Genomic DNA, 13,224 nt, shown 5'->3' with positions numbered 1-13,224 from the left:
AAGATGTATTTATAATCTTTACTTCATTAAAAATATCAATACTCAAATATAAAAATTACTAAAAAAAAAAAGTATTATGAGCAAAATGAACTAATTGTATGGTATTAAAATGTTAAAAATAAAATGATGTCTGCTGAATATGTGAAGTTTTATTGAAATCATATTTATATTGCTGCTATGCCACAAAAAAACAGATGGATCCATTTCAGCTTATAATGTAATAAGTTTATTGTTGTTTGTTGTTTTTCACATTAAAGATATTTTCACGTTATTATAACATACAAACTTATCACATTATAACAAGAGACTTATAACCTGTTCACTTATTGTTAAAATGTGACATTATACCAGTATGAATGATCCCTTTATAACATGAAACATTTCATGTTATAACTAGATAAATAATATATTGTTATAAGAAGAAAAGTTAAGAGAAATGAGAAACACTCACCCACTTGTTCTATTGATGAATTCATTTGTTCAGATTTCATAGATTAAAAAAGATCCAAGATTTTTTTTTTTAAATATTTGATAGGTACTTTATTTTTGCCTTTATCATCAGCCATTAATGAGAACTTTTACTTTTGATACTACATTGTGTTGACAATACCTTTGAAAATGTTTGAATACAAGACTTAAATTTGTACTATAATATTTTTTGCAGTATTTTTACATTGTGGTATTGCTACTTTTACCTACGTAAAGTATCACCACTGATGCTTTATTATTATTATTATTATTATTATTATTATTATTATTTTATTTTTATTTTTTTTTGATGGATTAACATGCAGCATTTGTGACACCAGCTTCAAATACTTTGCATAATGTTTGGTATAATCTGTAACATCATCACTTCACTGCAACTCACTGTGTTCACATTTAGGAAAGTATTACTTCGAAAAATAACAGTGGCGGTAAAACTGTATTTCACACTATAATGGTTATATTTTTAATTAATAGTCAGTTCACATGCTTGCTGAACCATGTTTGATTAAATATCAATATGTAAGAGTCTTTAGTATGTCTGTGTTTGAACAGGGTTGGCAGCTGTGTCAGAGGCTGAAGCTCACATCTCGTCTCCAAATCGATCAAAATACTGATGGACTCATGTCTGATATTTATCCCTTTTGAGCCTTTATGTAAACATATTGATACCTCTATGGTTACTGTTTAAGGAGATTATCAGATGTGATGGAGATGCTGGGGATTGAACCCAGGACCTTGTACATGCGAAGCACACGCTCTACCACTGAGCTACATCCCCTTCGTATCATCTCACAGCATGATGGATAAATTTATCAATGTTTACGGTCTTTTATCAGCGTCATAGTTGTTTAATTACATATGAATTCATTGTCATGTCATGTACATGTCAATTCACACCTTTAGTTAATTTTAATGTGAGCTCTTTCATCGTGTTAAAAGTTGTCACTTTAATGTACGTTTTATTTAACACTTATTGAGTTAATATTTCACACTTTTCCAGCTGAAAATGACAAGAAAGAGCATACTGATGACTACAAAAGTCTTACTTTTATTGAATAAATCCAGCGTCTTCAAAACTCCATGCTGGATGGATACTTACTTGTGGGACAAATTATGATTTGAAAATGTGCTTTAAAACAAACTGCTGCAAGGGCAAATGAATTGTTGGGAACAGTTGATTTTAATGGTCAAACATCCTTGAACTCATCCGCCTGAAAAATATGGCACTGACTCCATTTTTGATCATATAACATTTGAAGTAACCAGGAGCTGTTAAATAACATAGTAGAGGGTAGAGTACATTATATCCATCTCAAGAGCACAAAGTAACACAGAAAATATATTCAAGTAAGATGTAGTACAAGTACTTCAAGAGTAAAGTAGAGTACTTGAGTAAACCTACTTAGTTACTAAACACCACAGTTCTATGGTTCCGTTCTGCTTCTGTTTATGACATGAATGGAATGTGACAGAACAGTTATTGTGCTCATAATGTTCTGGCTGCAGTCATCTCGTGTTGAGAGGAGTTCGGTTGATCCATGACAAATATGTCTTTTAAAAAAAGCAGTCAGAGGATTACAAACATGAGGTCTTGTGGTCCTGGGGCCCAGCATTGAGCACTGAAGGTCGGTCGTACTGAAGTGAATGCAACATTTTACCTCTGACAAGTAAGAACATTTTAAATTGAAAATTATTTGTAAGAGAGTATTTTTGCTATGTGGTGCTGGTTGTTACTGGTTGGTTAATACTTTCTTTTGCACTGGTCCTCTCTGTCTCCATCAGCTCTCAGTCATGGCACGACAAAGTGACCGCCTGCTTGCGATGGGATACTACGATGAAGAACCTCGGCTTTCATACAAGGAGAGCCTGTACAAGTAAGATGGAGGGTGTGTGTGGATGTGCTGTACGCAGTGGTGGAAAGTAACTGAGTACAAACAGCTATTCAAGTACTGTGCTTCAGGGACATTTTGTAGTATTCGTACTTAAAATATTATAATTAAGCGCTTACTATTTCTACTTTATGTTGCAGTTTTTTATACTTTTACTTCGTTACATTTTCCTACAATGTATGTGACAGAGTTCCAGAGTTTTTTTTTATGTACAAAACACATGATGACAAAAAGTATGATGCAGTGCTGCAGATTAAAGAGTATAAAAAGTTATTAACTAAACTTAGCTCCCTCTACATCAGCTGAGACACTACAATGCTAAAAAACCTTACAGACATTTAGTGGAATCAACTACTTTATCCACTATTTTATCATCTACTTTCTCATTAACTTAGCAGTTGTTGATCACTTGTGGCCCCTAGTGGCCGGTTAGGAGGAGTGAGAAGTCAGCTGCTAATGGTTGTATAAAACACAGCAGTCAATAAATAGAATTACAGCCTCACAGTTGTTTGCCTCCATCAACCAAGTGAGAAACTTTTGGACATAAAATGTCACCACCTCATTACTTTATCCCATTAGATAATTGTGTGTAATCTTCTAATTAGACATTAATTCTTGAATTATGGCCAAAAATGTCTTTGGTGAGGTCACCATGACCTTTGACTTTTGACCACCAAAATCTACTCAGAACATCTTTAAGTCCAAGTGAATATTTTTTGTCAAATTTGGAGAAATTCCTTCACAGGGTTCTTGAGATATCATCTTCACGAGAGTAGAGTGGTATGACTTGATAAAAAATATAAAGGTATAAGACTGATCTTAAAAAAGCCTTTTCAAGAATTCTGAATCACAGAGATCCTTCAGAGCAAACATTGCTCTGCTCTTTAAATCTTGACACTTCAGTTTTCTCTCATTTCATTGCATCTTCAAGGGTCTTTCGGAAGAAGAGGGGTCGTCACCATTCTGGAGCCAGCACCATTTCAAACATGTCAAGCATATGTTTTGCTGACAACACTGACCTCCATCCTGACAGCAACAGAAACACATGTAAGGATTCAAACTGATCTGAAAACATGTCAGCTGAAATGACATTAGAGACAGTCGCTCTCAGTTACTTTCATCGAGTGTTCAGCATCTTACAGTCCTCTCTGTCTCTCTGCAGTCTGGTCGAGGTTTAGCCTGAAAACTGTTGTCAGCCTCCTCTTCATCATCCTCATGTGTTTTGGTAATTCATCGTGAATCATCTCCATCTTTGTTGAATTATCATGGTGTAGCAGGACCAAGAGTTATGCAATATAATGATTTATATATTGGTCAGACATATGCAGATGTTTGTGTCTGTCCACTCAGGAGGATGTCTGTACAAAATGTATGCATCAAGCAGGACCTGTGTCAGCCAGAGCTCAGGGTGGACAGAGAACATGGTACAGTATGACCTGCAAGAATTATTAATTTATTATTAAATTTTCCTTCATTAAAATGCTGTAGCTCAAATCAGCTGTGTGCAGTGGTCGAAGAAATCCTTTTCTTCAGTAAAAGTATTAGAACCACACTGTATTTTATTCCACAACAAATAAAAATCCCACATTCAAAACCTTACTTAAGTAAAAGTGTGTGAATATTATCAGCAAAATGTACTGAAAGTATGAAAAGTAAAAGTACTCATTGTACAGTAAAATGTCCCCTGGCAGTGTTTCAATGTTCTAGCTGATTTTTTTTGGGATTAATATCACTGCTATTAATGTGTATGTTTCATTTTACTGCAGTAGATGTTTAAAGTTGAGCTTGATTTCACTGCATGTACTTTATATATTGTTTAGTAGTAATTTAATCTACAGCAATGCATTACATTCTAGGGGCTACCTTTATGGTATCCATCGGCAACCCCACAAACTCTTATCCAGGTAGAAATATGGGTATCATTTTTGTCTCAACTCTAATTGCATTTTGATTTACTCCAAATAACTGGGGGAGACCCATGATAAACCTTGCAGGTTTTTGTCTGTCTTCCATATTCTTCTTCTACTACCAAAAAAGTTTATTATTATTATTATTCCACCGCGTTTTTTGATCTTCAATAACTTCAACATACTTCAACCGATTCAAACCATTCAAAATTCAACTTATTCAGATTCATTAGGACATTATCGGAAACTTTCAGATTTTCCTTAACATTCATACTTTCCGAAATATTCAACTTTAAAATTCCCATTCCTATTAAATCCCATTCAAAAAAAAACTTTGGCACCTAACTAGTTCCACAAACTTCAAAGCCAAAACGTTTAGCTGAATTAGGACATGTTGGCTGTGTCTTTTCAAAGCCGTAACATTCATACTTTCCCAGATATTCCAGGTTTTTTCCAGACAGTTTTCCCATTGAAAATGAATTCCGGAATCTTCAAAAATCTCAAAATGTCACCTTTTTTCAAATGCTTTTCTAGTTATTTTTATTATTCAAATGTCTTAGGAATAAATTCTCTTATTTTTGTTTGCACCCACAATTTCCTCTAATTTATCTGAGGTCAGAAGAAGTTTTATGAGTGGTGGGGAGCATTGTTATCTAGCAATGTTGTCTGACACAAGGAAAGTAAAGTTTAAAAAAACAGAATATTTTTAATATATGTTCTAAATTATTAACCTGTGGTAGACATGACATGATCAAGTGCCCTCTATGGTGCCCTTCCAGTGTAGAAAGCTTGGTGCAGTGCCATGTAGGCTGCCCTGTACACTATATGTAATAGGTATGCTTACTTAAATCATAATAGTGTACTTTACTTATCTGTCCCTATCCTGTTGATTTAACTCATGGAATGTAAGTATGTACTCATTTTTCCTTAAGGAGGTTTAAAACTAAGTTCATTTGAGTAAACTGGACTTGTAACATTCTGTTCCTGGAATGAACACAGAGGCTCAGCAGAGCACTTGTGCAGTAGAGCAGTACAAGAGAAGTTTCCAGAAACCCGTACACAAAAACTTGGGAAGAAAATATTTTCTGGGTCTCTTGCTAAGTTGTTCAAAGTCTTTCAATTGTCAGCTATAATTTCATTACTTACAACTACATTTTTGGCAGGACAATTTTTTCTGAACATAGGTATTACAAACATCTCTGGAGATAACTAGGCTAATGCTATTGTTAGCTAACATTAGCCAAGGCAGCTAACTAAAACCGCCATTATCATGTCATTCACACGATAATTTATAGTTCGCTATAGCACATAAATGATGTGATCATGATGCAAATGCTAATTTGAAGCAAAATTACAAAATAAAAGAGGTTATGGTTATTTGGCGGCAGTAGCATGACACTGTGTTTCTCGAGACGTGAAGACCAGACAGAAAGGGTTGACCGACCGATCTCTTCTTGACCGGCAGAGCTGCAAACACCCCGCGGGTGAAAGCGGAGCGGCTGGTTTATGCTCCAGTCCAGTCTCTCCTCTCCTGTCTCACACACTCTCTTCTCTCCTCCAAAGGAGTGAGAAGACAAGAGCAAGAGAAAAGCAGCGAAAGTGAGTCAATGTGCCATGGCCTGTGCTAATATATAAATTGTAAAGTACAATTAAAATTATAATGTAGCTTAAACATGATGATGCTGCAAATCATAATTGATTACCCCTACCATAACTCTTTCATTTTGTTATTCTGCTTCAAAGTAGCATTTACAAATTTGTAAATGAATTTGGGCAGAGCATGCAGGGCAGAATGACCACAGCCAGAACCAACTAAGCAACAACCTGACTTACATGTGTATTGCGCAGAACTGTTTAGCTGTGGTCATTCTGGATCTTAGAATGAGCAAAAATGCCAATAAGAGATGCCCTGCTTGCTCTGCCAAAATTCATTGACCTCAAATGTCTTCACATAAAGTATTTGAGCCATTTTTGATGCCATTTTTGACACACTGATGCAGTGGACATGCAAGTTTTGCAACTTCAAATGTGAAAAGAGAGGGCAATTACTTGAACATTATAGACTGAAACATGGTGGTTATGCAAGAACATCACCATTACCATGTGTTCATGAAGAGTGCCCCTGCACATTCAAGTCCTTTAATGCTCTTAAGGTACATCTATCAAGAGCACACTCCCAGATTGATGATCATTGAAAAATGTGTTCTGATGTCAGCTTTTTTTTTCACACTTACGGACACATATCCGGATGCACCAAAAAGTGCCCTTATAAGGATTGTAATTTTGAAACCTGTGTCTACACTATATTTAATGCCCACAAAAGCAGGAACCATGATGGCAGACAGATACAACTACTTTAGTCCAGTTTGAAATCAGGTGGGTCTACACAAACAATAAGTAATCAGAAAAATTAAGAGGGGTGGCCCAGTTAATAACATAAATAATACCACTGAAATGTCCAGGGTGCCACACATAATTTGCAGAATTTGGTATGTTGAAGGTTTTGCACTATGAAGCCAAAATGTTCAAATTAGTTTTTAACCTTCCTTTATATCTGCAGGACACTGATACCATTGCAGATGTCACACAAGTTCCTGTTGGGGTATTGACTGTTATACCTGAAGACAGACAGCAGCCAGGTCCACATGCCCTGCACCTTGAACCCTCCAGCATTACTATCATACTGGAAGGTAATATTGTCATGGATGACATTCGAAGCCACGCACAAGCTTTTTGTGTTACATTTGGACTAATATACGCTCTTCAGAGACTTCAGACTAAAGAACACGTTTGACTTCATTCAGAGGGTGATGCTCAACCTGGGCGTAGGTAACCTGAGACCAAAACTTCACAGCTTGAAAAATGCTCTTTTGCAAGTCTTAAGTAATGTCAAAGAAAGTTTCTACATTTGTTTAGAAAGATTTGCTTATAAAAGATTATTTACATATTTGTTTGTATGGTGAAGTTTCATTTGTTTCCACAAACAGTGGCCTTGGCTTAAGATGCACAGAATTACATTTTGTTCAAATAAAAGCCTGCAAACTTATCATTCTTTGTTCTGCTTACTTGATTTTTTTAGTGCAATCGGTTTCCTAGATTCTACTGAGTAAACACATCTGCTCAGTTAAGTCAGACTAACTTGGCTTACTTGAGTTGGTAACACTTAGAAAGATCAAGTTCATTATACTTGCTATTTTTAAGTTCAAATAACTTCACAAAATTAAGTAAATACAATTAGATTGAAGAAGTAGATTTGAAGTAAGCTTAACTTAAGACTATTAGTTATATTTACTTACCTTTTTTAGTGCAATTGGTTTCCTAGATTCTTTTAAGTAAGCTCAACTTGTCACATTTTAGAGCGTACGCTTTTATTACAGCTGTGTATAGCTGTTGTACTTTAAGTCACATTATATTACACTTTTAATCTAAACCAGGGATTGGAACTATTTCACCATAAATGCATCACAACTTTCCGTGTGCTGGTGCCCCAACTCATGGAGCTGGTGCCCTTTTTGCCCCGGCCCCTCAGAAAGTCTGAATCTGCCACTGTAGTTGTACTTTAGGTCACATAATAAAACTATTTAAATGAAGGTTTGGAACTGTAAAATGCATAAATAAATGCAACATGGTTTTTGACATGGTGGTGCCCTACTGCATACAGTTGGTGCCCTTCTTATATTTTTGCTCCTGCTCCTCAGAAAGCCACCAATGGCTTGTCCCTTTGTGCTCCTCACAAAGCAAATTATACAAATGCATAAATAAATAATAACACATTAAAATTATGCATTTTTATGAGTGTTAAGGATAAATCTAGGGGTCTCAATGTAATTATGATTCCTAATGTAAGAAAAAAGAAACTTGGTTTCCATGTTGGTACACAGCAGCTCTACTATAATAAATGGAAAACATAATACATACATTCTCTTTTAAATTATTAAATTAAATATAATCTCTCTTTTCTACTTGATTCAACAAAAATGCACATATTATGTTTGGAATGTAACAAAGTATATAATAAATAGAGCATGAAACAACAACAAAAATAATATAAATATATATTAAAAAATAAGAGGTGAAAGCAATAAATTAATGTAATGAGAGACAAATAATTATTCTAAAATGCTAAGAATAAAACAAAACGGAATAACAAACCTTCAATAAATAAATGAATGAATAAATAAATAATGACAGATATTAGAAAAGATCCGTTCATTTGACTTTTGGGAGGGTGCAGTAAACAGATTATTCTAATACTCTAAATACTTGTTGAAATTTCCAAATAAAATGTAAATTTGCCAACACATGCACACACGCACGCACGTGCGCCAGCAGTAGTCATGGAAACAGAATGATGGGCAGGTATATAAAGGCCTGCAGCTCATTGTAACGACACTTGGATTTTGGTGAGTTGACCTGTTGAGCTGCTGCAAACCCGAACAGTGGAAAGATCTCAAACCCTGCTGAAGAATCTCTCTCAGAAGGACTCAACCGGAAAGCGGATCTTGTTGGAAAAACCCAACTCTTGGATTTATTGGATTATTGTGGACAACTGCAGAGCCTGAAGATGGACCCTGGAGGACCACCGTTGGACGACGAGGGACACCTGCTGCGCTGGGAGGACGCACAAGACGTTGAAGGTAGCTAAGACAGATTTTATTTGATTGTTTTACTTCTAACTTATTCATTGATGTAGACATTTAAAACCATTGCAAGCTTTATCAGTGATTTGTTGAATTTTAAGGTAAAATGGTATGTTATTAGGCCTGTTGAATTTGGTGAAAACAGACTTTCCGTCGACGATTTCTCGGTGTAAAATAATGATTTATGGATGGAATGTCCCAAGTATCCCGGGACAGGTGTAGAGTGTGGTGATAATTACTATGGTTGTTTGAAAACATGATTATTTTGCTTTGAAGGCACAAAATTGTCAATCGTTTGCATCGAAATTAGAGAAATAAAGATGGCGACTGGATCGATTTTTATAAAATATTAAAATTTGTTTTACTTGCGCTCCATGGAGACGATGGAACTTTTAGCTCCGAACGTTCGGACGCGTGGCCCGAATCAAAGCAGCGCGCTCTTAAATATCTCATTGTGTTAATTAGGGATGTGAATGATTGATCTCTATGATTTATCACTTTCAAAAATGTTAAAATGTGTCAATCAGTAGTATAGGAAAGGCAGCGATTGTGCCTAATTTGACATTGTTATGTCTGGCCAAGGCATTTGTTGAAGGAAACTTAATGTGTGTTGTATTGTATTGTATGTATATATGTGTATGTGTAAATATTGATTTGTCTTATTTTATTAAATATTTTTCCTGTTCTATTCTGTCTCTAATTATCTGTATATAAGATATGTGTTTGGCATGAAGGAACTGAACTTTTTCATTGTGAAGCCCTGTGTTGATAATAAATGACCCTTATACTTTGATTTAATCTAAAATGTTTAATGTTTTGACAAAAATTTGAAATTTGACATTTCTTTTATCTGTGTTCCCCTCAGGTGAAATGCGTTTCATCTTCGAACGTCTTGGCGGCGTTCTCCCAGATGTTGGCATCGCTGATGAGGAGCGTGAGGATGAGGAATGGAAACCTTTCAAAGAACATTCTGTATGTAATGTAGAACCTAATTCACATTCAATAGTCTTTTATTAATTAATTAATAATAAGTCATCTCTTAATGAAATCTGTTAGTCCAGATTGTATAACATCCACACTTGAAGGTCAGGTTCCATGTTGGTTTTGTATTGTATTGTATCTAAGATATTTTAAGATGATTTTAGGATTCATATCATTGGATTGTCGACTTTAAGAATTGTTCAGGAGCTGCAGAAACCCTGTCAGTAGAGTCAGGCTGTCATAGTATGTGTAAATTCAAAGGAACAGGTGCAATACAACATGGAAACAAACAAAAAGAAACACTGGGACAAAAGCTGGAACCTTTCACTCCAAGAACGAGGACAAAGAAAAGATGGAAACACACAAACTAAAAGCACAAAGATTCAAAGCAAGAACAAGTGGAACCAATCAGTCTTAAAAAAAGGGAGGGAAACAAGACAAGGACAGGAAATAAAGTCAACAAAAACACAAGGGAGGATTCCCTACAAAATAAAACAGAAACCTAAATTCTAACGTCACCTAAGGTGGGTAATGCTCCTGCAAGTCTTAAGCTCAATCAGCAGTAAGTCAAAGTTGATTTATTTTACTCTCTCTGTTTCTCTTGCTCCATAGACTCCATAATTAAAAGACCCAACTTTACAGCAGAAATAAACATGTTTACAGCCTGGAACAACCAAAAAAAAAAGTTTGCTCTCAATAGCTAATTTTCCTACTCATGACTATAATATTGGGAGTAAATGTTTATATTTATATTCTATGTATTTTACAATTATATCAAGGCTTAAAATTATGCATAATTAAGGCCAAGGCCTCTTTGAGTGACTGAGACCTATGGGTGACGTCACAGAGACGCTGTCTACGCTCATCCTGAGTGTCACAAAAAAATGAAAGATTTGTGTGACTACTCCATCAACTCCCTCAAATCTTTCCTACTTTGTCCTCCCATCAGGGTCATGCAAAAGGCGTCTTCAGATTTGTCAAACTGCAGATTGACAGCAACTGGGGACATCCGGAGTCCACCTGTGTCTACAACTTCAGGGTGCACAGGAAGATGCCACAAATGTCTGCAACCGTTTAAACAATAAACAAGTGCCATTCAAGAGAGCTTTGTTGTCATTTTGTTGTCCAACCAACAAACTGCAGCCTCATGAAACTGATGAGGTGCCAAACGTGCAATATTAATTTTCAATAATAGAGAACGCCATTGGGAAAAATAAGGAAATAGCAGAAAGTAAAATCGATGTGTCCACTTTGTGTATCAACATGTAAATACCAATATGTTGTGGTAAAGTGATGTCACTTTTAGTTTTGGGTCTACGATTAGAGAGACAAGGGTAAATTTGCAAATTTGATTTAGATTAATGTGGGTAAATTTGTATACAAGTTTGAATGGGCATTGATTTTGAATTTGGGTTTTTATTGTATTGGAATGCATCATGCATTATGAATTTAGAACTGATGTACCAATAAAGTATAATAAATACAATAAAAGGATTATTATTTCAAACTGAACCAAGGATGGTGCTTGATAAACTGGATGAAAAACCTGTAGGTTTATATAGATGTTTGCATCCATTTGTTTGAAAGTGAGTACATTTACTCGTGTACTGGGCGTAATTAAAATTGAAGTACAACACTGAAGAAAATGAAAAGAAACTGGAAATATGAAGTTAGAAGGAAATCCTCATCTCTGCTTGAGGCTACATTAGCTGCTATCATCATAAACACATCTGAATCTCTGATGAAACTCTTGGTATTCAAGTTGCATTGTGGGTAATATGTTTTAACAAGTATGTGTTGAATAAAAAATGCAATGATCCATTTTTATCCAACTGTCCATTGTAGTGCTGCACTCTTTTATAGGAGTGCAAGGCTAAATCACTAATTTGAGGATATCTAGAAATAACCAGATTTCTACTGAAAACTGCTGTAAAAATGCCCTTATTTATTCAAAAGTCCTGTTGAACTCCTGTCTCTGTTAGCAGTGACACTAACACCTGTACCTGAATGGAGCTATGATCAGGTGGTATATATAACAGCTCTAACTATTCCACATGCTGCCTGATAATTCAACCTCTAAACTCGTATAAATGTAAAATTTAAAACAACGTTACAGGCTGATCAGCTTAAACATGCCCAGGCCGAATGGACTGACATCACTCAGATGAAACACAACCTCAGTGTCTGATCTGCTTTCAGAATTTTTCCAGGTCATTTGGCCGATGCTGAAAACTTGTCTCGAGTGGAGTGGAGTCTTTTTTTTTTTTTTCCACAAAGACACGCAGACAAGCAGCTACTGACCATCCCTCTTGCAGCACAACATTGGTTAGCCTCTTTCTTTTTCTCTTCTTTGCTGATCAAAATTCACTTTGCACTCACAAATCTGTCCCTGTGCACCAGTATCTGACATATTCTGAGCCTTGTGCACTTTGATCATTTTGCTTGTAAATGGTTTTATTTGAGGTATTTAGGATGCATGCAAGACAAAATCAGTCAGGCATGATGGTCACACATTATTTTATAGTACACTAATAAGACATAACAAGCCATACTTTGTATCAAATTAGACAAAAACTAGAAATAGAAAAAATATACTAAAATTAGAGCTAACAGACCATACTTTGTAAAGAAACACTTTAAGCTTTTTAGGATGTGACAGTGTTTGTTCAATGTTGAAAAAAGAACATATTTCTATTTAATTTGATACAATATATAGCTTGTTACCTCCTATAAGGGTGTTTTTTAGCTTATGAAAAATATTTTTTGTCTAATTATGGCATATTTGTGTTTATTTAGTGTCCAAAAATGAACATGTTTCTATCTGATTTGAAACAAAGTATAGCTTGTTAACTCTGAGGGTATAACTCAACTCTAATGTCATTTCAGCTGATCAGTTTGAATCCTTACATGTGTTTCTGTTGCTGTCAGGATGGAGGTCAGTGTTGTCAGCAAAATATATGCTTGACATGTTTGAAATGGTGCTGGCTCCAGAATGGTGACGACCCCTCTTCTTCCGAAAGACCCTTGAAGATGCAAGGGTGTGTTTACTGGCTAATAAAAAATATTATTTCTAGTTTTTTGTCCAATTTGATAGAAAGCCTGGTTTGTTAGTTCTTAGGGGTATGACTGTGTTTGTTTAGTGTCCAAAAAAATAATATATTTCTATCAAATGGGATAGAAAATATGGCTTGTTACATCTTATTGGGGTGACGTGTTTGTTTACTGTCTAATACCATTTGACATTATTTCTGTTTTTGTTTACTTTGATAGAGTATGGCTTCTTAGGTCTTATTGGGGCATGACTGTGTTTTTTTTTTT

General features: G+C 35.3%; 1 non-coding gene across 1 annotated transcript; it reads right to left on the bottom strand.

Annotated features, from left to right (window-relative positions):
• Nucleotides 1–1,195: 1,195 nt before the first annotated feature.
• Nucleotides 1,196–1,267, bottom strand: trnaa-cgc (transfer RNA alanine (anticodon CGC)). The gene has a single exon. It is a non-coding gene; the product is annotated as a tRNA-Ala (tRNA).
• Between the last annotated feature and the right edge of the window lie 11,957 nt (nucleotides 1,268–13,224).

Source organism: Lutjanus erythropterus, chromosome 12 (assembly GCF_056507025.1).
Source record: "Lutjanus erythropterus isolate fLutEry1 chromosome 12, fLutEry1.hap2, whole genome shotgun sequence".
Classification (NCBI taxonomy): domain Eukaryota; kingdom Metazoa; phylum Chordata; class Actinopteri; order Lutjaniformes; family Lutjanidae; genus Lutjanus; species Lutjanus erythropterus.
This window is presented reverse-complemented; position numbering and strand designations above follow the sequence as displayed.